We start from the raw sequence: 26,425 nt of genomic DNA on the forward strand, positions 1-26,425 counted from the left end.
TATTCCTTATATTAAAAAATAAAGGAATATGCAGAGAGAAAAAAATTCTTTAACGTCACATTCCTTTCCAGTCCTACCTTTATGAACTTTTTCACAGCAACATTTTTGAAAGAACAGTTTTTAATGTTTGCCATCGCTTCCACACCTCTTTCTTCCTTTACCTACAACAATAGCATTTCCCTCTCAACCATTCTCCCCAAACTGTCAAGGTCACTAACAATATCTAAATGCAGTAGTCACTGTATTGTCTTCATCTACCTCTCTACCACAGTTGCTTGCATTCTTCTTAACAAAAGAGAAGAATATTTTATAATAAAATATAGCTAAAAAGCTAGACTATAATGAATTTTATCATATTGTAGTGGTGATTATCTCTGGATAGTGGGATTAGAATAATTTTCAAGAATTTTCTTTGTAAATGTTACCCTATAGACTAGATATCATTTTAAATAAATGATAAATCAGATGATACTAATGACAAATTATGGATGATAAATCTGATCAGTACTATACAATTTTTAAGAGTGATGGTTACATTTCTGCTGTCCACACCCACAATGGAGAAATCAGATTAGCTGTTGGGGACCACCTGAAACTTCATCTTCATAGAGTCTGATGATGGAGTTGCTGCCTGGTACCCAAAGCTCCTGGTTTTCCTGGTTACTTAGTAAATTACTAAAGACCTTGTGAACAAAAAAGAACAGGGCCAGCTGTCAGATGGACCAGATGGATGGATGCAACCATTCACCTTCCCCCTGGAAGCTTTGGAACCCTGGAAACATCGTGACATTTGTGATTTGTCTCCTTCCTCTGCAGACAGTGGTCTCTTTTCTTGGTCTCCTTTGTGGGTTTTCCTCTTCTTTCTCTGTCCATCTCTAAATAAAGACAGAGATTCCAGGGCTCAGTTTTACCATCTCTTTTCTTCTCTTGGGATGGTCTTACCTAGTGAAATAGCTTTGAATGACTTCTAAGTTTGTAGCTTCAGCCCAGAGGCATGTACTCAGCAGCCCACTGATAGCTGTGTTTGTATTAATATTTCTTTACAGGCTTTTCCATCTCAGAAAATGTCACTACCATAGACCCAGTCGCTTAAGAAAACACCTAGGAGTCATCCTCTCCCTTTCCCTCACTCCCCAGATCCAGTCCATCAATAACTTCTGTCAGTTCTACCTACAAAACATGTCTTAGTTGATGGCTCACCATAGCCACTGACATTATTACAGTCCAAGCCACCATCTCTCTCCTGAACTTCTGTTAGGTTGAACTACGTAGCATTGCTGCTCTTTTATAATTGTTGAGCTACCAAATGGCAATTTTGTGTGTGGTTCAGCCTAATTAAAAGCCTCCTATCTCCTCTTTCCACACTTGCCCCTCTATAGTCCATTCTCCACAGAACACCAGAATGTTTATAAAGCATAAATCAGATCATCTATCTCCCGGATTAAGCCCTCTGAAGACTTGATTTAAAATTAAGTTGACTGGGTGCTGGCTCATGCCTGTAATCCTAGCACTTTGGGGAGGCCTATGCAGGAGGATCACTTGAGCCCAGGAGTTTGTGACCAGCCTGTGCAACATAGCGAGACCCTGTCCCTTAAAAAAAAAAAAAAAAGTTAGCTGGGCACAATGGTGTGTGCTAGTGGTCCCAGCTACCCAGGAGGCTAAGGTGGGAGGATTGATTGAGCCCAGGAGTTTGAGGCTGTAGTGAAGCATGATGCCGCCACTGCATTCCAGCCTGGATGACAGAGTGAGACCCCATCTCAAAAAAAAAAAAGGCCAAATTCTTTACCCAAGCAGATTTCCTGTCGGGCTTGACCTGGCACCACCTCCTGAGCTGTTCCTCGCTTCCCTCCACCAGGAACCTCTTTAAAAATTCCTCTTGCCCTTTCCATGATTTCACCTGAGTACACCCCAAAATCTTCCCCCACTTTCCCTTGGAGTACAGTGAGTCTAAGTGATCCAGAATTTAGAGCCAGAAGCACTTGGATCCTTTCACTTCTAGTCCTGTGATTTGTGAAAAGTTGCTCCAATTTCTTAAGACTCAGGTTTCCTATTTGTACAATGCTGATAATCTGTCTCACAAGGTGGTTGTACAGATTAAATGATGTAAGTTATGAAAAGTGTGTTTAGCACCTTGTCTATCACTTTGTGTATATTTCAGTGGTTTTTTTTTTTCCTGGCCTCCAAGCACCCTTGCCTACCCTTAGTCCATCCCCTTTCCTCTCTAAATCATAACTTGTCTATAACCTCTTGATTCAGCCCTGGTATAATTCACACATCTGAATCATTATCCCTGCCTCCTACTTGTCTGACCCTCTGAGTCTTCCATAAAAATAACATCAACTTTCCTAAGGGACCCTTCCCATTCAGTCACTTAAGTGACGTGGGGAGGAAGGAGTGATGGTTTTGGCCCACGGGCATCATGAGAATGTAGAGTGGTCCGTTAACAGTCAGGAAAGCTACACGGAAAGGGTGGCTTAGACATTCAAGTGGAGTGACTTTGGACAGGTCGTTTCATTTCTGCGTCTTGGCTCCCGTATCTGGAAAGTGGCGCATAACACCTACCTTGCAGGGTGATTGTGTGCATCTAACAAGATAATGGCAGTGGAAGTGCTATAATGTAAAGCACACGGAGATGGAGCTTAGAACAGTTACTCTCTTCTGGTGCTAGTGCTTATGAAAACCTCATGCCGGTGGTTTCCACCTTCAGAGCACATGTCAGTTGCCATTGGATTTCCTCAGAGTCACCTCCCTGCCAACCGTCTTTCACTGTCAGAGTCCAGATTGGCCACATTTCGACTGAGCTTCCTGGGGCCCTGTCTTTGGATGAGAGAAATGGTGTGGGAGTGGTACAACCCTAGTAGGGTTGTCAGATTTGGCACATAAAAATTCAGGCACCCAGTTAAACTGAACTTGAGATATACGAGTAAGTTTTTACATATACGGGTATGTTTTTACTGTATATATGTCCTGTGCAATATGTATGTTTCTCCAACCCTGAACTCTATAGAAAGCTGTGTGGACACCTTTCCTGCACTATGGCCATTCACGGTGACCTGTGAGCTAACGTGATATTCTGACCATGTCCTGACCAGTCCCAGAGCACGTGCCACCCTCTTGGCGAGTCATTTTACCCAGGGAGCTGCTGTTGGTGGCCGTGGCCGACTGAGGATGCTGGTATATGTGCATCTGCACAAAGCTCTCCCGGTACTGGAAGACTGACCACAATTTTCAGGTCTCCGTCACCCACCTTCTGCATCTTTACTTCTTGGGTGATCTCATGTATCCAGCAATTCTGAGTTGAAGACAGTTTAAAAATCTATCACTGAGCATCAGCCTTCCTCCGGAAGCACAGGTGTGAACCTGATCCAGTGCATACTTTAAAGACCCTTGCAGCCTCCAAAGTTGACAGTTTTAAACAGTCAGAATCGCCTTCTGATTCCAGCTCCTCCTCAGGCTCTCACTTGGTTCTAAAGCATGACCTATAAAAATGCTCGAGTAAGCCCATCTTCGTCACCATGGGGGCAGGAGAGTGGGTCAGGCTGCATACCACAAATGCCACCAGGCCCTCCTGTTCCCTTGCAGAGTAGTCCTAGGACCCCCTGGAGAAGTCTCCCAAAGATGCATGCTAGGGAACACTCTCCATATACATACACATTACAAACACAAACACAAACACGCAGAATTTATTGCCTTTTTCTGACCAAACCTGATTCCAATTAGGTTAACTTCGTCTATTAACTACCTCCTCTCCTCCCCAACCTGAAGCTCTGACATGTTGTCTCTGCTGTAGTGTCCAGATGGCCAAAGTGTGGGGCAGGGCTGACCCTGATGGCCCCTGCCTCTAGCCCCTGCAGCCATCTGGGTCCATGTGGGTCCATGTGGGTCCATGTGGGATCTCAGTACCTGCCCAATTCCAGTTCCCCACAGAGGAGGAAAAAAGGCAGAAAAGGGAAGTGGGGTTAAGATGCTGCAGTCAGTTACGGAATCTCCATTGACATTCTGGCTCCCCAAGTTTTGTTGCTGATGTGTCCTCTCTCATCCTTTCTGTTCTTGTAAGTTTATGTCTTTAAAATAATTCCTTGATTGTTGCTTTTGAGCAGTCTTTCTACTGTTGCTTTAGAGGGACTTGAGCAGTATGCAAAAGTAAACGTATGTTCAGGCTGCCATTTTTACAGGAAACTCAAGCTCACAGTCTTTTTATTTTATAATTATGGTTAAGCTTACACTCTTAACTGTTGTACTATGCCTCACCTCTATGTTTCACTGTCTCAGAAGCCCTTCTCTTTTTTTTTTTTTTTGAGATGGAGTCTCGCTCTGTCGCCCAGGCTGGAGTGCAGTGGCACAAGCTCAGCTCACTGCAAGCTCCACCTCCCGGGTTCACGCCATTCTCCTGCCTCAGCCTCCCGAGTAGCTGGGACTACAGGCACCCGCCACCACGCCCGGCTAATTTTTTGTATTTTTAGTAGAGACGGGGTTTCACTGTGTTAGCCAGGATGGTCTCGATCTCCTGACCTCATGATCCGCCCACCTCAGCCTTCCAAAGTGCTGGGATTACAGGCGCGAGCTACCGCGCCCTGCCCAGAAGCACTTTTAACAGGGGACTACTATGTTTGTGGCTTTAGAAAGTTAACTGTGGTGATGGCATGGAAGATGGAGATATAATTGTGGTAGGGAAGCTGTTCTGAGGCTAGTATTGACAAACCTCTGTTACAAGAAGGAACACTGGACTCTCACCTTCCTGGGAGCATCACTCAGTGCTGGGGGATTGAAGTTCTGAAGTTGGATTAAAAATTCCTTACTAGAAAGCTCTGAAGCAGCAGCCACATGGGAGATAAACATGGAGAATTAATAAGTCCAGCAAAGCAAGGCTGTTCCTCACTTTGGAATACATTGCTGTTTTAACACTTGAACAACAGAAAAAGTAGTTGACTTGCATTTGTTGAATTAAAAAAAATTGTCTTCAGATATTATTTTCACACTCACGGTGGCATTGTACATGCAATGGGGACCAAGAGCCCCCAAGGGGACCACAGGCTGTCTGCCTCTCTCCACAGCACAGCCTCCTCTTTTGTTGTTTCTTTTTCCTTCTCTCTCTCTCTTTTTTTTTTTCTGCAAGCTTTTGGTTAAATTGTGGTAAGTCAAATATGCAGATGATGAGATAGTAGTATAATAACAAGAAAGGAAGCAGATAGCTGCGGGGAGGATAAAATGGTTTTGTGCCTACATAAATCGTGGCTATTTAAAAAATATTCCTCAATTCTTTCTCCTCTTAGTCTTGATTCCAAACATAACTGCAGATTTTTCTCTCATATTTTTACTTTACAATATTGTTGGGGGGTGAAGGAAATGATTATTTTCCCCTGCCTAGCATCTAAATTCCCTTCCTACCTTTGGGAAATTTCAATCTGGTGATTCTTGCTGGGAGCTAAGGCTACATCCTGCCATAAATGCAAAAATTTCCAGTCTTCTTCCTTCTCTGACCTTTTTTTCAGCCAGGGCACTGGCAGGCGACCCAGGTACCACGGATTGGATGCATCCTGGCAGTTCTGAAATCAGGATCTTGTGATACAGGGAGGCGGGGCTGGGGAGCACCCATTCCAGGGGCATAGCCGTGGTGTGATGGTGCATGAGGTTCTGGCGACCAAAGGCTTCTCATTTCGGATTATTTCTAAGCATGGTTCTTTAACCTTCCTTGCTATTCTGGAAGCTCCTGATGTCCTTTCTACAAATCTCTGTTCTGCTTAAAGCAACTGGAGCAGATGACTCTTGCTTTCAATTGTGAAGTCTGACAGATGTTTTAAAAAGGGAATTTTCCAGGAGCCTGGTCCCAGTCCACAGCCACCAGGGTAACATGCCTAGTGACAGAGCTGTGTGCACGCACATCCAAGTACACGCACATCCAAGTACACGCATATCCAAGTACACGCACATCCAAGTACACGCGCATCCAAGTACACACACACAGCCTCGTTTACGTAGGCTTTCTTTGCTGTCTGGGTTAGGTTTTGGGGGCTTAAGCATGTTTGACTCCCAGTGAGAAGGGCCAGGCCGCACTTGCTGCTCTGGTTCACAGCCTGGGGGAGTGGATAGAGTGTGAAGAAGGAAGTGGGGAGGAGGAAGCCCATGGCAGAGAGAGCCATGATTTTCACCCTTGCCTTGTCCCGGCCCAGGCAGTGTTGACCTCGGAGGGCCTCCCTTCCAGTTTTACCTCATGTCTGGTCTGGTGGGGACAAAACACATCTTTTTTGAATAGAAGTGAGTTTGCATTGGACACCTTTTCACTGTTTCTAGCTGCTACAATTAGCAGACAGTCATAAAGCTGCAGAGGTGCTTCTGCTGAATTTTTGTTGGTATTTGAAAGCATAAACCCAGAAGGACTGTGTCATTAAAATGAAGAAGAAAACATAAGGGGAAGTCTTTCCTCATTATTCACCTGGAAAACTCCTATTCACCCTTCATTGCCATCCTCTGTGAACTTAGCCTTGTTCTCCAACTCCTCTCAGTATCAGTTACTCTTTCTGCTTTATTATTTTTATACCTTGTATATATTTATACTATTGCACATTTTTTTACTGATTATTAGTCTGGCTCACCTCTGATACCCTAAGGTTTTTGAGGGTATCTTGAGTATCTCTGAATGTTTTACCCACAATGCTCCTGACAGCAAATATGTGGGGGTTTTCCACACCAATGACCAATTCTCCTTCTCTCAGGACACCAACTGGTTGTCCTACAGTTTAATTCAATTCTGGCACTAACTACCCGGAGTTAGTGTTGGACTGTACACATTTAATCACTCAGCCCGCAAAGACTGTCCTCACTTCAGATGCCGGACCCAAGTATTGTGTGCCCAGGCTACTCACATTGCTGTCTAATTTGGCTACAAAGTTGGAGGTTCTCACAAGCCTCCCCTCTTTAAGGTTCAATAATTTGCTAGGATGACTCAGAGCTCAGAGAAGTACCTGTATTTACCCGTTTATTATAAAAGATACAACTCAGGAGCAGCCAAATGGAAGAGATGCAGAGGGCGGACTATGGCGGAGGGCGCAGAGCTTCCACACTCTCTCTGGGTGCAGCACCCTCCCAGTGTCTTGACGTGTCCACCAACCTGAAAGCTCTGCAAACCCCGTGGGATTGCTATGTTCTACCCACACTGATTTTTCTATTTTCAGAAGGCGTTAAACTCCTAGCTCAGAAGACGCTGTTTACTGTTCCTTCCCAGGGCTTCCCATCTTCAAATGTTGGGCTTCATCCCAACCACAGACCTCAGCTCAGCTCCCCTACCCTCCCCCTCGACTCAGTGGGTCTTCTTCCTACATGTCTCCAAGTCAACACGGATATGTTTTCATTGTAGCATGTAACAGAAGTTACAGTTCTCTTGTCTGCTCCTTTCTGACAACTGCTGCCCTCAGTAGCCTCTAAACTGAGGGTACACACATTTCATTCGTTTTAGCCTCCTCTGGCACATACCAGCTACTCCATATACTTTATTGAATGAGTGAATCATTGATTAAGATAAAAATCAGTGAGAAAATCAGGATGAAGATAAAATAAGAGGAGAAAATATACCATGAATTCAGAGGAAATGTCAGAGTACAAAATGCAAGTGCAAGATGCTTTACCTTCACTAAGGGAACATAGGTTTGGCCTTGAACTTTCTCACAGCTCATGTACAGAGCAGTACTCTCAGTTATGTGATTCAGGCCCCTGAGATAAAGATCAGACCTTTTACAATCAGGAGAGATGCAATTATTCCTAGAAATTGCCCCTGAGAGATATTTCTCTTGGGGGTCAGGTAGAGCCTCGGGACATCCTAAATCAATATATTAGCGCTTCAGTGAAATTTCTGCTTAATTGTAGCTGCTTTCTGCTGAAAGCATCTTCCCATGTAAGCCCCTTGAAGAAGGACCATATTTATTTGTTGTTATTTATTTTAATTTTTCCCTAAATGGAAAAGTAATGTATTACTATTTCTGATTATAAAAGTTATTCGTGTTCACTCTAAAAATCCCAAACCTTTGAAAATGTGTGAGTTTTGTTAGCTATTCTCCTACACCTATTAAAAAGGGGATTATTCAGCAAATTCTGTTATGTGAACTACTTTTTTCTCCCAGTAATGTTTTTGGATATCTTTTCTTGCCAGTTCACATAGATCTCCATAGTTGTTTTAATGCCTGTATCGTATTCTATTCTGTGGTTCTACCATAATTCATATGACCAATCTAATTTTTGTCCAGATATTTTGCTCTTATAAATATCCTAATATTTTTTGCTTTTATAAAGGTATAATATTATACCTATAGCTTTATTCACGCATCTAATTATTTTCTTAGGATGTGTTTTTCTTTCTTTTTTTTCTTCATTTTTTTGAGACAGAGTCTCGCTCTGTCACACAGGCTGAAGTGCGGTGGCACAATCTTGATGCACTGTAACCTCCGCCTCCCGGGTTCAAGTGACTCTCTGCCTCAGCCTTACAGATAGCTGGGACCACAGGTGCCCACCACCACACTCAGCTAATTTTTGTTGTATTTTTAGTAGTGGTGGGGCTTTGCCATGTTGGTCAGGCTGGTCTCGAACTCCTGGCCTCAAGTGATCTACCCACCTTGGCCCCTCAAAGTTCTGGGATTACAGGAGTGAACTATCATGCCTGGCCTCTTTTCTTTCTTTCTCCCTTCTTTACTTCTTATATTTCTTTCTAGCTACTCCTTTGGTACCAGTTTGAAAATTTTTCCTAAAATTAATTCTAGGAAAAGGAACTGGTAGGTCAAAATGTGAGTATAATTAACATTTTAATAAATATTTCCAAATTACCTTCCCTAATGATGAATCAGTTCATACACTCACTGGTTGTGACTGAGAATTTTCATTTTTCAGCAGTCTCCCAAACACCATGCTTTTTTTTTTTTTCATTTTGCTTTTTACAGCTTTATTGAGGTATAATTGACATATACTAAACCACACATATTTAGCGTCATTCTTTTAAACCTTTGCCTGGTTGATGACAAATGATATGTTATTGATGTAATTCACATTTCTTTATTTACAAATGAGATTTAGCATCTTAGCATATGTTCATAGAACATTATTTTGAGTGTTGCCTGTTCTGTGGCCCATTTTTCACTTAATTTTTAGTCTTTTTCTTAAAGATTTATGATTGAAACTCAGATTTGGATTTGCCATTAAAATCAAGTTAAAGTTAAAATCTCAATTTGTCCCCCAGTGACTTGGCTGACATCTGTGCCAGTGCCTGCCTTATCTGATGCTGTGACATCACTAACCACCAGATAAGTAAGGGTGTAAAAAAGGAAAATGACATCAGTTGCATAGAGGGCTACTCTTGGTCACTGGTTTGTGGTGTGCAGGTCTATGCAAACCAACCCCCAAAGGCCAAGGGAACTGAGAGGCTGAAGAAAGAGGCTGAGAAATCTAGTTTCTCAGAAGCATTTAATAGGGACTTATGAACAGAAACAATGTCTTGGGCAGCCGTGAGACAGTGAATCCCCATGCCTGCCCTCCAAAAAATATCATTTATATAGCAATCTTTTAAGGTAGAGACACATGCAGCTGATCATATCTCAGACTTTCTTGCCAGGACTAATGACCACTAGGGAGGTTAGATGAGCATCTTTATGAGGAATTATCTACGCCGCAGGCATTGTTTAAAGACCTTGCTGAAGATCACCTTGGTCTGCAGGAGTCAAATATCTGCCATCATGGCAGTTCCACTTCAAGATGGCGTCACTCTTGTCATGCAACAGGCTGTTTTCCTAGAGTCAGTCAGGGTTCTATCAGAGAAACAGACCCAGTAGGACACACACATACACGTTCATTTGTTTGTTTGTTTGTTTCTTGACTGATTGCAAGGAATTGGGTTACATGCATGTGGGATTGACTAGCCAAATCTGAAATCTTTAGGACAGGCCATCAGTTCGTCTTCCTCAGGGAAATCCCAATTTTGCTCTTAAAGCCTTTCACTGGCCAGAGCAGGTCCACCAGACTATCCAAGATAATCTTCTTTCCTTAAAGTCAGTTGATTGTGGATGTTAATCACTTCTACAGAATACCTCCACAGAAACACCTACACTAATGTTGGATTAAATAGCAGGGTATTATAACCCAGCCATGATAACACATATAACTGACCAGCAGAGTTGTCAATCCTCAATCATCTGAGAAAAGAAGCATGAGATTCTCAACTAAGGAGGAATCTGGGTAGGAGGGTAGGGTCAGGACCAAATGGTATGAAGATGAGAGAAGAAAACAGGGTTTTCATAGCTCTTGTAGAGACAGCAATTAAATCTGCAAACCACTGGGAAAATCTTGAATTTAAGATGTTTTCTGAATCACTCATCTTTCATCCAGGACATCAGAAAGCACCAAGCCACTGGAAGGAGTTATACTTTCCTGAAACACAGATATCTTTTATTTCTTCCTTCCACCTCTTTCTCATCTCTTCCTTCCCCACATTACTTCCTTCTTCTCAAGAATTTAATATCTTACGTGGACGGCTGGTTGATCTTAGAACCAGGGTAGCATCCTAGAAAAAAATAGAAGGAACCCAATGGAGCCAGCTCTGTGAGGACAAATACCATCATCTTCATCAGAATGTTCCATCATCTATCTACTGCTGGCAATGTTTTTTCTTTTCTTTTTTAAAGTATAATAAGAATTGTAATACACTTTGTATCAGATTTTAAAATTTTGCATAGCATTTTTATATGCACACTTTATTATATATTTCATACACAGTTCACAACAGCTCTGTAAGATTAGATTTCATTATTTCCATTTTACTGTTGAGACAACTGAGGCACAGAGAGATGCCTGCTCAATGTCATCCAGCTAAAAAGTAGAAGAGGAAAAAGAGCACACACGCAGGTGATTTATCCCTTAATTGCCCTCCGTCTACTGTGTTTCGTGTTGGAATATTTATATGCTCTATAATTTACTTTTTAAGGCCTTTAGCTTATTCAAAATAAAGGGTTTAGCTCCTTGGATGAAAAGCCTTTTAGCTATTTTGACATAAAATAATTGAATAAGGCCTGGGTCAGTCCATTTTGTGTTGCTATAAAGGAATACCTAAGGCTGGGTAATTTATAAGGAAGAGAGGTTTATTTAGCTCATGGTTCTGCAGGCTGTACAAGAAGCATGGAGCCAGAATCTGCTTCTGGTGAGGCCTCAGGAAGCTTTCTTCATGGTGGAAGGTAAAGGGGGAGCAGGCACGTCATGTGGTGAGAGAGGGAGCAAGAAAGATCCCATGATCTTTGAAATAACCAGCTCTCCCATGAACTAATGGAGTGAGAACTCACTCATTACTACAGGGATAGCACTAAGGTAATCATGAGGGATCCACCCCTGTGACCCAGCCACCTCCCATTAGGCCCCACCTTCAACACTGAGGATCATATTTCATCATGGGATTTGGAAGGGCCACACAAACAAATCATATCCCCTGTCTATACACCATAATTTTATTGCATGCACAGGACACATTCTTCTACTGAGCAGGTATTCTAGGAAACCAACGTGTTAATCAGATAATTGCTTGCATTGTTGAAAATTGACTAGAAGGAATGGAATGATATTACATGATATATCCGTGGAGTTATAGAATCTTATGCAATTTTTTCTATTAGGGATATTTGTGTCTAAAATAGAGAACTGGTTATTTAGAAGCAAGGTTCTCCTCCCATAAATGGACCTGGGGTCCCACTGACAATAGTATTGGGTTTTTAGGGGTGCAAATTAGTTGTAGTCCTGCCTTCCACACTGAACTTGGAAATAATTGAGAGACACATGAATCAGACAGATATTACTGATGGAACACATTGCTGAGAAGGCTTAATCAATCTTCAGCCTTGAATTAAACAGACCCTTTGAGTTCCAGTCTCCTGCCAGCCTCCATCTCATGGCAGAGCCTGCCCAGTAACCTTTGGCGTATGGGAGAGGGAAGCAGGCAGGCTGACATCAGAGAGAAAGCCCAGGTGGCTCACTGCAGCCATCGAGTTCCTTCTCCCAAACTCACCCCAATGACAAGTCGTTCTTCTTCCTCCTGGGTCAGCCCCTACACATGAGTGTGGCTGTACCAGTGGTGACAATACTGGAATACTTCCATGCTGCTGAGAAACAGCATCCTGTGTCACCTCCAGCCCCTCCTTCCGACTCATAGACCTCCCAGCAACAGCACCTGGCAGGAGCACCAAAGACCCCCTCCAGGTGGCATCTTTCTGATTGGTGGTGACCATGCTTCACTGGTTGTTAAATGTCCTGTCATATCCTAGGTGTGGAGAAAGGGGCCAGGAACATCCCCCGCCTCCTCTTTTCTATCAGGGAATCATGATTCCCTGCTTGGTATGAAAACCTGAGGTGTAGGAAAGTGTTTCCCCCAAATAATGTTACTTTCCAGCACTCCTTTTCCAAAATTCAACGATCAACCATTAAAAGCCTTTATTTGTGTAGCAGTGGCTCATTATAGAAATGATCATACATTACAGAAATATTGTTTAGTTACAGCGTTTAGTAATCAAACTGCTATCTCTGAAAGCAATTCTAAACCCTTTAGAGACCTGGAGGAGACACCCAGTCTTAAGAGTTGTGTGTTATCTAGGCCAGGCACGGTGGCTCATGCCTGTAATCTTAATACTTTGGGAGGTCGAGGCAGATGGATCACCTAAGGTCAGGAGTTCGAGACCAGCCTGGCCAACATGGCAAAACCCCATCTCTACTAAAAATACAAAAATTAGCAGGGTGTGGTGGTGAACGCCTGTAATCCCAGCTACTCAGGAGGCTGAGGCAGGAGAATTGCTTGAACCCGGGAGGCGGAGGTTGCAGTGAGCCAAAATTGCACCACTGCACTCCAGCCTGCGCAATGGGAGCAAGACTCCATCTCAAAAAAAAAAAAAAAAGAAGAGTTGTGTGTTATCTCCTGGAAGTGAAAGTTCTGGGGAGAATTTCCATAGTTGCTCTTTCTCCTGTCCATTAGTTGGGTTGATTCTCCTTATCTCAATCAGAATCCTTCCTGAACTTGCCCCAAGATATGGGATGAGCCATCAGTTGGGCCAGCAGCCCAGTGAAGACATCGCAAGTCCTTGATTCTCTCTCCCGGTCCAGACTGAGAAATTGTTGGAAATCCATTATTTTAGCTCAGCATAATGCAGACCATGGTAATACTCATCAGCTTAACCTGACTTTTATACGTTCTTGCATGTTTTCTTTCTACTTTTTAAGCTTCAAAGTTCTGCATGTGCTGCAATGAGATACCACTGTACACCCTCTCAAACGTTCACAACTTGAAAGACTGACAATACCAAATGCTGGCGAGGATCTGGAGCAATAGGAGCTCATGCATCACTGGTAGAAATATGAAATGGTACAAACGCATTGGGAAACAGTTGGTCATACACTCACTACATGACCTAGAAATTCCACTCCTACATATTTATCCAAAAGAACTGGGAAAAAACCCCAAAGTCCATTAACAGAATGAATAAACCAATCTTGTTATATTCACACAATAGGATACTACTGGCAATAAAAAGAACAAACTGCTGATAAATCCAAAAGCCAGAAGCAAAAAAGAACATACTGTATGAATCCATCTACATGAAATTCTTTAATACGCAAATCAATAGTGAAGGCATATCTTGTAATCACACTCTAAACTCTCAAATTGGATATTCCAATTATATACAATTTATTCTCCAACAAATCTTCATGATGTCCATGTGGATTTCCAAGTGACTTTTTTTCAGAAATCACGTAGAGAACTTTAAAATCAACTGTATTGAAGTATAAGTTGTAGAACATTTAGAATCTGTGTGTGTGTGTGTGTGTGTGTGTGTGTGTGTGTGTGTGTGTGAGATGGAGTCTCACTCTGTTACCCAGGCTGGAGTGCAGTGGCGAGATCTTGGCTCACTGCAACCTCCACCTCCCAGGTTCAAGCAGTTCTCATGCCTGAGCCTCCCGAGTAGCTGGGATTACAGGTGCCTGCCACCATGCCCGGCTAATTTTTGTATTTTTAGTAGAGATGGGATTTCGCCGTGTTGGCCAGACTGATCACGAACTCCTGACCTCAAGTGATCCGCCTGCCTGAGCCTCCCAAAGTGCTGGGATTACAGGTGTAAGCCTCCGCACCCAGCAATATAAAACATTTCTGTCATCTAGCAAACAAAGTCCTAACTGGAACCCCAGAGGATCTCGTTAAAGAAGCAGGGTTAAACTAAGTTAGGCTGTGGGTTCCATCCATAGTGCCCTCTTTCTACACACACACAGTTGCCCCTACAGTTACCCACACCCTGCATCCCTAATTTGTACCCACAAACAGCCGGGTGCAGTGGCTCACGCCTGTAATCCCAGTACTTTAGGAGGCCTAGGCGGGCGGATCACCTGAGGTCAGGAGTTCGAGACCAGTCTGGCCAACATGGTAAAAGCCCATCTGTACTAAAAATACAAAAATTAGCTGGGCTTGGTGGCAGGCACCTGTAATCTCAGCTACTCAGGAGGCTGAGGCAAGAGAATCGCTTGAACCCGGGAGGCGGAGTTTGCAGTGACTGGAGATCGCACCACTGCATTTCAGCCTGGTCGACAGAGAGAGCCTCCATCTCAGGGGGGGAAAAAAAGGCAGTAGTAACCACACCACCTATTGCATAGGGATGTTGTGAGGGTTAAATTAGGTAACGTCTGAGATGTTTGTAGATCAGCACCCAACACTTAGGAAGCCCTCAATTAAACATTAATCATTATTATGAGTGTTGCTACAGTTTTGTAATTTCAAGGTATTGTAGGTTTCAGATCTGCCCACAAGAGGGCACTGGTGACACAGCTCTGCCTCAAAAGGTTTCCGGTTGAAAGACCAGGCAGCTTTGCTTGTGTCTAAGGAACTAAGGGTCTGATTTCTCATGAACTGCTGAACCACAGATTTTAGAGCTGAAAGACACACTGCAAGTGACCTAATCCAATCATCAGATGTTGCAGTTATAAGCCACAGGGGGGTAAATGTGGACCAGGTGAGTATGACTTACAAAACCAACAGTCACAGGAAAAGCAACTTCACATGCGTTCTCTGTGGAGTTGAAAGGTAGGACAGAAACACCATCTTTCTGGGAATAAAAATGCACCAAAAGTGTTAACAGCAGTGCCAGGCTGAAATGAAAAGAAGGCAGTGAGGCGTATGTATGTGTGTGTCTGTGTGTGTGAGAGAAAACCAGAGAGAGAAGAGAGAGGTCATGGAGATTTTTTTTTTTTTTTTTTTTTTTGAGATGAAAACAACAGATACCGGTTCTTTCTTCTGGACTAGCTCAGGAGACCAAAATATTCAAGATTGTCTTTGACAGGCTAAGCCTGAGAATGTCTTCCACACCCTTTCTCTTCTAAGGGGGAACTGTCCCACTTGCAGCCCCTGCAACTCAGCACCTGTTGGATCCCTCCCGCTCCTCTTCAACCGCACCTGACCCCAGGGTTCCCTTTCCTTAACCTGGCCTGGGACATTCAGCTCATCACCTGGTCTGAAAGATGCGTTGGGCCAGTGAGATCCCTGCTTTTCAAGATCTAAAGGATCAGAAGATGGCGTGGTGAGCAGTGAGAGCACAAACTAAAACTTCAAGGAGCAGAAAGGCTGCAGGGTGACCTGGTGGCCTCACACAGGCCAGCGCATGAGGGAGCCGGCCTAGGTGTCAGCCATAGAGGAGAATAAGCCCACCGCAAGAAGCAGAAGGGCTGCGAGCCGAGACGAGACTGCATGCCCCTGGATGAACTGGAGGAGGTAGCAGGGCACCTAGTGCATCCCTCATTCCCCTTTTTGAAGCAACTTGTTTGGGTCTCTAGTTTCCCACAACTAAATTCCATACAGAGAAAGTTGTGAAAGCGTGATCCGATTGAAAACCACGTGGCAAAGGAACATTGTGTTTATGTAGAGACATCTCATTGTAAGAGAGCCTGCAGGGGTGTGTGTGGAGAGGGAAGAGAACAGGAGATGCTGCTGCTGCTCCTCCTTCCCCTCTTCCTTGTCCTTTTCCCTCCTTCTCTTCCTCCTCTTCCTTGTCTTCTTTCTCCTCCTCCTCCCCTCTTGTCTTTTTCTTCTTCCTTCTCTTCCTCCTCTTTCTCTCCCTCCCCCTCCTCTTTCTTGTCTTCCTCTCCTCCTGTTTCTTGTCTTTTTCTTTCTCCTCCTCTTTCTTATCTCCTTCCTTCTCTTCCTTAACTCCTTCTTCTTCCTCTTCCTCCTTCTCCTCCTCCTTTTTCTTTCTTTCTTTCTTTCTTTCTTTCTTTTTTTTTTTTTTTTTGAGATGGAGTCTTGCTCTGTCTCCCAGGCTGGAGTGCAGTGGCGCGATCTCACGTCACTGCAAGCTCCGCCTCCCGGGTTCACGCCATTCTCCTGCCTCAGCCTCCCGAGTAGCTGGGACCATCGGCTCCCGCCACCACGCCCGGCTAAATTTTTTTTTTTTTTTAGTAGAGACAGGGTTACACCGTGTTAGCCAGGATGGTCTTCATCTCCTGACCTCGTGATCTGCCCACATTGGCCTTCCAAAGTGCTGGGATTATAGGCGAGAGCCACTGCCCCGGCCTTTTCCTCCTTTTTCTTCTGCTTCCCCTCTTCTTCTTCCTGAGCTCTAAGAGGAATTAGAAAAAAACTTTTTACTTTAAAATCATTTCATAATTAGAGAAAGTTGCAAAAGTAGTACAGAGAATTCCCATACCCTTTTGCTCAGATTCCCCAAATGTTGACATTTTTATGATTAAGGAAATTGTGAAATATTTGTACAATGCAATGCAAACCGTAATTGGCCACATTAGCTAATACAAACCCTAATGAGCATATGGCTAATTAGCATATGGCTAATTAGGGTTTGTATTCTATTGTACAAATTTTAACACTTGACAAAAGTTAAAAACAAAGTTGAGCAAAAGAGTTGAATCATGGAAGACATTCAATAGCGATCACTTAACATAAATTTCACAGACAAAGCCAAGCATTACGTTGTTTACACTAGAGATCTACCCATAGGTGGTAGAAACATTTTTTGTTTTTGTTTTTCAAAGCAAGTGAATGATGAACCTAATGCAACATAGTGGTTGTCACAGGTGGAGGGTGGAGGACAGGATCAGGGAGAGGCACTCCAGATCTTTGAAGGTACTGCTGATATTCTTTATTATTGACTGATTTGTTGGTAATTTAAAAAATTTACACATAGTAGTATATGTTTTAGGGGTACATAATGATGTGATATGTGTAATATATAGTGATCAGATCAGGGTTAATTAGCATATCCATCATCTCAAACATTTATTATTTCTTTGTGTTGGGAACATTTAATATCATCCTAGCTATGTGAAGCAATATTGTTAGCTACAGTGATTCTACAATGGTATAGAACACTAGAGCTTGTTCTTCCTGTATAGCTGTAGTTTTGCATCCTTTAACAAATCTCTTCCCCTCCCTCCCTCACCTCTACCTCTCCCAACTGCTAGTATCCTCTGTTCTGCTTTCTACTTCTGTAAGATCAACATTTTAAGCTTCCACACATGAGTGAGAACATGTGGTCTTTAACTTTCTGTTTCTGGCTTATTTCACTTAACATAATGTCCTCCAGTTCCACCTATTGTTGCCACAAATGACAGGATTTCATTCCTTTTTATGGCTGGATAGTATTCCATTATGTATATGTGCCATGTTTTCTTTATCTGCCGTTGTACACCTAGGTTGACTCCATATCTTGGCTGTTGTGAAAAGTGCTACAATAAACATGGAAATGCAGAAGTCTCATCAATATACTGATTTCCTTTCCTTTGAATAAATACCCAGTAGTGAGACTGCTGGAGCATATAGTAGTTCTATTTGTAGTTTTTTGAGGAACCTCTACACTGTTCTCCCCAGTGGTTGGACTAGTTTACACTCCCACCAACAGAGTGTATGAGTTCCCTTTTCACCTCATCCTCAACAGCATTTGTTATTTTCTGTCTTGTTAGTAATAGTTATCCTAACTGGAGGGAGATGATGCTTCATTGTGGGTTTTATATGCATTTCCCTCATCAGGGAAATTAGTGATGTTAAACATTTTTTCACATATTTGTTGGCCATTTGTATGCCTTTCGAGCAAATATCTGTTGAGATCATTTCCTCATTTATTAATTGAATTGTTTAGTTGAATTAGTTGAATTTTTGCTGTTGAGATGTTTGAGTTCCTTGTATATTCTGGATATTAACCCCTGTCAATGAATACTTTGCAAATATTATATCCCATTCTGTAGACTGTCTCTTCATTCTGTTGATTGTTTCCTTTTCTATGCAGAAGCTTTTTAGTGTAATATAATCTCAGGTGTTTATTCTTGCTTTTGTTGCCTGTGCTTTTGAGATCTTATTCATATAATCTTTTCCCAGATCAATGTCGTGAAGTGGTTCCCCATTGTTTTCTTCTAGTAGTTTTATAGTTTCATGTCTTCCATTTAGGTCTTTGATCCATTTTGAGTTGATATTTATATAGGGTGGGAGGTAGGATTCTAGGTTTTCTTCTGCATGTGGATATTCTCTTTTCCCAGCACAATTTGTTGAAGAGACTGTCCTTTCCTTAGTCAATGTTCTTGGTACCTTTGTCAAAAATCCAGTGGCTGTAGATACATGGATTGATTTCCAGGTTCTCTATTCTATTCCATTGGTCTATGTGTCTGTTGTTACACCAGTACGATGCTGTTTTGTTACTATAGCTTAGTAGCATAGTTTGAAATCTGGTAATGTGATGCCTCCAGCTTTGTTCATTTTGTTCGGGATTGTTTTGGTTATTCAGGGTCTTCTGTGGTTCCATACAAATTTTCGAATTTTTTTTCTATTTCTGTAAAGAATGTGATTGATATTTTGATAGGGATTGCATTGAATCTTTAGATTGCTTTGGGTAGTACAAATGTTCACATTTGTGTGAACTTCTTTCTCTCTGTGTTGTATATGTGCGTGTGCATATCGTACTTCTGAGATGTCTGAGTTGAGGATATGAAATGAAGTTTCTTTACCTCCAAATATTTTTATATTTCAATGAGTATTGCTGAAAGATAAGATATTCTTTTACATAATGAGACTTCAGTGATCAAAATCAGAAAATTAACACTGGTATGATAGTATTATGTTTTTAAAAAATCTATACATTATTCAAAATTTGCCACTTGTGTTCTAATTCAAAATTTGCCACTTCTAATTCAAAATCAGACATCGTATTTTTTGTCATAACCCTTTAATCTCCTTTAATGATCCCTCAGCGGTCCCCTTGTATTCTAAGAGTTTCTGGACCTGACTTCTCATGCTTTTATCTTCCACTAGGTTTCTACACCTGTGTGTGCCACTGTGCTTTGGCCTTGTATCAGATACAGGCATGAGGCTCATCTCTGTCACCATTCCCAAAAAAGGAATATGAACATACCATTTGTGAGTGTAGGAAGCTCACTGCAGATGTGAAATCCCATGAGAAGAGACCACATGGCCCATTGCCTGGCCTCCTGCCCATCTGGGTCCAGTGTGCTTGTCCCTTCACACAATGCTGCCTCTTGAAGTTTATGCATGCTACCATTCAGGCTTACTTACCTATATGAACTGTCATTCATTCGTGGAAGCTGAAGACTAGGAGTCGGAGTTGGATCAGGCAGCAGGTGTGGTGGGTGGTGGGAAAGGTGGCTCTGTGGTCAACCAACGTGACTGCTATACAAGCAACTTGTTAAGCTTGTCCAGACCCTGCACCCATGTGGGTGACCGCCCCTGCCCTGCCTTCTACTTTATCAACCTCATTGCCTGTAGTATTTTGTTTTTCCACATACCTCGTCCATGCACTCCTGAAATCACACACTCCTGAAATCGTGATATCGTCATCACCAATCATTGCATCATCTCTGAAACCTCAACTCCAAGCCTCTCACCGTCTGAGCACTATCCTATTACCTCCAGCCCATTCACTCTTCTCGCCTCACTCAGGCGATTTGACATTTTGAGCCCTTGATATCTTGAAACTTGTGCTCTCTCACCATCAATAGCCCTATGTATTTCAGCCCCTCCAACCTCATTTTTCTCTACCCTGCCCTGCTTGCTTTGTTCCAGCCATGCTGGCCTCTCTTCTACCCTGGGAGGCGTCTAGCTTGTCCCATTTTATGGCCGTCATACTTGATGTCTCCTCTGCCCAGAATGTTATCCTTGCATTGTTTTGGTTTTGGTTAAAAACACTTTTAAACATCTAGTTAATAATTAATCCATACATTAATGAACTAATTATTAATCCATAATTATAACTTATAATAATAAAATAATTTATATTCTTATTTATAATAATATAACATAAGCTAATCATATTATTATATATAAAGACAAAAAATAATTTATAATAAATATATTTATAATTAATGAATTATTAATCCGTTAATTTATGAACTAATGCTATATTTATAAAATGCACATCACGTTTAGAGAACAACAACATATCTTACATTCATGGACCTGCTAACCATTTCAGTCATTTACCACAAACTCTGTGAGTTCCTTCCTGATCTCAGCCCCTCTCCTACTTAGTCTGAGACAAACATTAGCCTAAATTTTGTGTTGAGATTCTCTTGCTTTTCATTATAGTTTTACCACATCTGTTTCTATCTCTAAGCAATATGTTGTTTGGATTGAATGTTAGTGGAATCACAATACTTCTGCCACTTGCTTTTTCACTCTGCTTTATGTTCTTAAGATTCATCGTGTTTGTGTGTAAAGCTGTAATTCATCCATTTTCACTGCTGTGTAGTATTTCATTACATCAAAATACAATTATCTGTTCTACTGTTGATGGACATTTGAAGTTTTCCAGCTTTTTGCTATTACGATAAACTAAACTTTCTGAAACATATCTCCTAATACACATGTGCAAGGTTGATTCCGTATAACTAGGTATAGACTTGTGGGTTCTAGGATGTAAGCATATTCCTTTTCTCTAAGTAACATAAAATTGATTTCAAAATGGTTATACCAATTTACAATCTTATCGTCAATGAGGAAGCATTCCTATTGCCCTATACTGTTGTCAATATTTGGTATCACCTAACTTTTCAAGTCTTGCCAGTCTGGTAGTTATAAATGATATCTTGTGGTGCTCTCACTTGCATTTTGCGATTATTTGTCATGACTTCTGCAGGGCTAGCTGCTTCTTGTCATTCAAATTTGAGCTTAAACACCTGGAGTCATCTTGTCCTTCTTAACTATGTCAACCTATTTTAATTCCTACTATCTGATATTTTCCTTCCTCTCTTTTTCAAAAAATGTTTGTTGGTCTATTTTAGTTCCTCCTCTACAAAGCTTGCAGATAGTGGCTTCTCGATAGATACTTATTGACTATTTATTGAATAAATAAAATGTGCTAACTTTAGTTCTGTTCAGATCAATACTTGCTTTCTTCCTGCTTGGTATATGTTCTTTCATCTTGCTTTCAGTTTCATCTTATACTTTCTCAATTGTCTCTTACTCTCCATTAATGTCTACTTTTGTGTTTATTCTCATTCTTGCTAACTTCTTTCTTCCTAGAGAGGTCTCTCTCTTGCTTCCATGCTTGTTGCCAGACTTGAAACTTCAGGAGAGCTTACTCATATTTTTCAAAGTCAGCTTTTCAATTTAATAACCCCTGTACCCAGCTCCCACCCCGCTACTTGCCACCCCTGGGCCTTGGTCAGTCAGAAGCAGCCTGACTCTAGAAGACACAGGAGACAAGAGCCAACAAAAATCATCAGTCATTCAAATCATCTGCCAAGGATCCTAAAAGAAAGAACCCTGAGGGTCCCTAACTTTTGTTAGAGGTGCTAAACTCTAGAAGCAAAAGGACGTCTTGTCTAGAGCTCATTTCAATGTAGCCTTCCCTCACGTTTCCTGTTAAATTTCACAACTTTGATATTGCAATAGCAGCAAATTCAGGTAAATATGTGTGGAAGATAGAACCACATATCACCCAACAAAGTTTTTTTTTTTTTTTGAGACGGAGTCTTGCTCTGCCGCCCAGGCTAGAGTGCAGTGGCCGGATCTCAGCTCACTGCAAGCTCCGCCTCGCGGGTTCCCGCCATTCTCCTGCCTCAGCCTCCCGAGTAGCTGGGACTACAGGCGCCCGCCACCTCGCCCGGCTAGTTTTTTGTATATTTTAGTAGAGACGGGGTTTCACCATGTTAGCCAGGATGGTCTCGATCTCCTGACCTCGTGATCCGCCCGTCTCGGCCTCCCAAAGTGCTGGGATTACAGGCTTGAGCCACCGCGCCCGGCCCAACAAAGTTTTAAAGATGAATGAGGCAAAAATATAACTTATCTTCTGAAATTGTGAAAGTAATCTTTTTTGTGATACCTTTTATGAAATATGATCTCGTGTTACTTCTATATTTGAAATTATGTAAGACAAAAATTCCATTTTCATCATATATTAAATATTTTTTTAAAAAGATTGTTTTATGTTGCATAAGCATGGCAAATTAACTAAATGTGCTTTCCCCCTCCCTCCTAGAACTTTAATAAAATATCTGTAAAGGAAGTAAAAAAAATACAAAAGTCCAAGAGGACAAAGTGGATTGAATATGAAACAGCATCTGGTGAGAAAATTTTCAACAAAAAATTTGATTGATGGAAGATTTGTAACAATGTTGGTGTCTATAGAGGGGGAGTTTGATGGGAAATGAGTGATTCCTCTTCAGAGGCACAAAAAGGCTTAAAACAGGTGTGAGATACCATGAGTCAAAGGTGGGAATGGGGGCATTTTCTGGAAAGCTGTATGTGGAGTGGTTAGACATCCCCCCCTGTCCTCATGAAGCTAGGCAAGTGCCCTCTCAGAGCCCAGGCTGGAGTGCAGTGACACGATCTCAGCTCACTGCAACCTCCACCTCCCAGGTTCAAGTGATTCTCCTGCCTCAGCCTCCTGAGTAGCTGGGACTGCTGTTGCGTGCCACCACGCCTGGCTATTTTTTTTTTTTTTCTGAGACAGAGTCTCACTCTGTCACCTAGGCTGGAGTGCAGTGGTGCGATCTCAGCTCACTACAACCTCCATCTCCTGGATTCAAGTGATTCTCCTATCTCAGCCTCTTGAGTAGCTGGGATTACAGGCACATGCCACCACACCCGGCTAATTTTGTATTTTTAGTAGAGATGGGGTTTCACCATGTTGGCCAGGCTGGTCTCAAAGTCCTGACCTCAAGTGATCTGCCTGCCTCAGCCTCCCAAAGTGCTGGGGTTACAAGCAGGAGCCACGGCGCCTGGCCTGGAGGTTTATTCTCTATGGAAACTGAACTTGAGAAACTCAGGAGAATCTTGATGAACGTGAGTGAGAATAGATGGGTACAAGTTGAAAACAAGAAAATTAACTTACAATCTGCACATTGAATAGTAGACTCTCAATACCCTCCCACAACGCTCTGTTTTAAGGAAGCTAGCAGTCAGGCTTACAATTCTCCCCATCCCTGGGGAGATTGGAAGCATCTTCTCTAGACTATGTGAATAAATCTAGAGAAAACATCTCAGGCACCACCATTTGGAGGACCCTCTGGCGATGAAGAAGTTGATGTTCCAACTGATCTCCCTGTGGTGGGTCCTACAACCATGCACAAGCTGACCCTGCAATTTGCTTCAAGCTTGAATATGATTAATAGTCAAGACTGCCAGACATTTGTAGGTAGCTTCCAAAATGAAAGAGCACTAGAAAAAAAAAAAAAAAGGACAGAAAAAAATAGAACATGAAGAAAAAATATCAGGCTGAAAACAGAAAAAAAATACATTGATTTTTACTGTGGTGGGGGGAGTGAGGGTGAGTCTGTTAAGGGATAGCATGAGGGAGATCTTTGTGGTGATGACACAGCCAGGTGGGAAGGGGTCCCCAAAGCAATCCCAACTGACTGGTGCACTGGAGTTCCGCCGTGTGCATTGGGGAGGAGCTTGGCCCCTCCTCTTCCTGGGTGGAATCTGGAATTCAATCTGCGAGGCAGGAAGCACACTAGCAGGGACTCTGGATTTGCAGAGAGGCCCTGTTTCCCTTTTTTCCTTTTTGCCCAATAAATTCCATTATTCTCACCCTTCAAATTGTCTGTAAGCCTAATTTTTCATGGCCATGTGACAGGGACCTCGTCTTTAGCTGAACTAAGGAGAGAGTCCTACAACAGTGATGTAACATAGAAATATACATGCGCATTGCCCCAGTATCAACTTCCTGATTTTGATATTGCATTATAAGTATGTAAGATGTAACCATTGGGGGAAACTGGGTGAAGGGTACTTGCAACCTCCCTGTTCTATCTTTGTAAATTTGAATCTATAATTATTTAAAGACAAAAAGCTAAAACAATAAATATCCCCAGTACATTAAGATATTGCATCTAGAATAAGAACCGCTGTTGGATGTGGTTTGTTAATACTTTGTTGAGGATTTTTGTATCTATGTTCATCAGGGATATTGGTCTGTAGCTTTCTTTTTTGTTATGTCTTTGTCAGATTTTGGTATCAGAGTGATGCTGGCTTTGTAGAATGAGTTAGGGAGGAGTCTCTCCTCTTGCATTTTTTGGGAATAATTTCAGTAGGATTGGTACCAGCTCTTTTTTGTATGTCTGGTACAATTCAGCTGTGAATCCAACTGGTCCAGGGCTCTTTGTGGTTGGTAGGTTTTTTTATTACTGATTCAATTTCAGAACTCAATATTCATCTGTTCTGGTTTTGATTTCTTCCTGCCTCAGTCTTGGGAGGTTGTGTGTTTACAGAAATCTAGAGATTTCCTCTAGATTTTCTAGTTTGTGTACATAGAGATGTTCATAATAGTCTCTGAAGAGTCTTGGTATTTCTATGGAGTTGGTTTTGATGTCACCTTTGTAATTTCTGATTGCACTTATCTAGATATTCTCTCTTTTTTTCTTTGTTAATCCAGCTAGTGGTCTATTGATCTTGTTTGTTCTTTAAAAGAACAAGCTTTTGGTTTTGTTGATCCTTTGTGTGGATTTTGGGATACATGAAAAATAAAAAGAAATATTTCTTTGAGATTAAAAATGAGACATTTCTAAATAATGAGAGGACTGAAAGATAATATTGAAGAAATCTCATGTAAAATAGAAGCAAAGTTAAAGTGATAGAAAATATGAAAGGAAAGAAAATTAGAGGATCAGTCTAAAAAGTCCTATAGGAGCTAATAGAAGTATCATAAGGAGAAGTAAAAAAATAGGAGGAGAAAATTATCAAACAATAAAATGAGATCATTTCCTGTAATTGAAGTCTTGAGTTCTAGGTGACAGGACTCACCAAGGGTCCAGCACAACAAATGACAAAAGACTGTCAAAACTTGCCATTATGAAATTACAAAACACAAAAGATAAAGATTCTAAAAGCGTCTAGAAACAACAACTCACAAAACAGTGTGAGTCAGACCAATAGCAGACTGCTGACATCAAAAGTTAGGAGACAATGGAGGCCTTTCTTCAAATTCTGAGTGACAATGATCTTCAATCCAGAATTCTGGATTCTAATATACCACATACACTGATATTAGAATCAAGGCATTTTCTGACATACACGTCCTCAAAACAATGTTCTCCCATTTACAAGTTATTGATAAGTTACTGGAGGATGTGTTCCACTAAGACAAAAGAGTAAGCCAAGAAAGAGGAAGGTAAAATAAAAGATCTAACACAGGACAATGGCATAAGAAAAGTCCTGAGATGACAGTGAAGGAAAGTGACAGGATAAAACTTGTATAACCAACTTGGGAAGAAAACAGTCCAAGCTGAAGCAGGAGGACAGAGGACCCCAGAGAAAACACAAAAAGTAATTGATACAGTTGAGTATCTGGAAAATATTACCGATGAGTATATAACAATGATAAAAGAACATTAAGAAAAATTAGCCACCGGTGCATAAAGTATCACAGATGAAAACAAGCAAATGCTTATTCTTAGTAAAATGGAGGATTATATGATAAAGAGACCTAGTCATAGTTCACAAGTCATGGACGGGGGATGATATTTGACTTCACCAAAAGCTGTGTCATAACTATACCAAGGTAATGTTAGGAGGGGAATTGGGAGTAGGAAATGTAATGGGTAAGTTTTTTTCTACCATGACAGAAAGTCAATAAATACTACCTAAACCAGATAGAACAGAACATTTATAGTTTAAGCATATCATTTGGAAATATCGAGGTAAATACCAGTAGAAAGAGCTAGAAAAGTCGAGAGTGGTTGCTGCTGGAACAGGATGTGGGGAGACAGGGCATATGGCTATGGATTTCATTATAAGACTTTTTTTTTTTTTTTTTTTTTTTTTGAAGACAGAGTTTTGCTCTTATTGCCCAGGCTAGAGTACAATGGTGCTATCTTGGCTCACTGCAGCCTCTGCCTCCTGCATTCAGGCGATTCTCCTGCCTCAGCCTCCCAAGTAACTGGGATTACAGGTGTGTGCCACCAGGCCCAGCTAATTTTT

At 41.7% G+C, this 26,425-nt stretch overlaps 1 protein-coding gene across 3 annotated transcripts in view; it reads left to right on the plus strand.

The window, feature by feature from the left end:
* Positions 1 to 26,425, plus strand: part of LOC105490669 (rubicon like autophagy enhancer) — a 113,941-nt gene that overhangs the window by 50,726 nt on the left and 36,790 nt on the right. Inside the window, exon 15 of one of the 3 annotated variants that reach the window (XR_011614806.1) lies at positions 7,173 to 12,908. The exons of the other annotated variants lie outside the window; for them this stretch is intronic. The gene's annotated coding sequence lies outside the window, so the exon portion shown is untranslated. Of the gene's footprint in view, positions 1 to 7,172; positions 12,909 to 26,425 lie in introns of those variants that run through there. 3 annotated transcript variants of the gene reach the window in all.

Source organism: Macaca nemestrina, chromosome 16 (assembly GCF_043159975.1).
Source record: "Macaca nemestrina isolate mMacNem1 chromosome 16, mMacNem.hap1, whole genome shotgun sequence".
Lineage (NCBI taxonomy): Eukaryota > Metazoa > Chordata > Mammalia > Primates > Cercopithecidae > Macaca > Macaca nemestrina.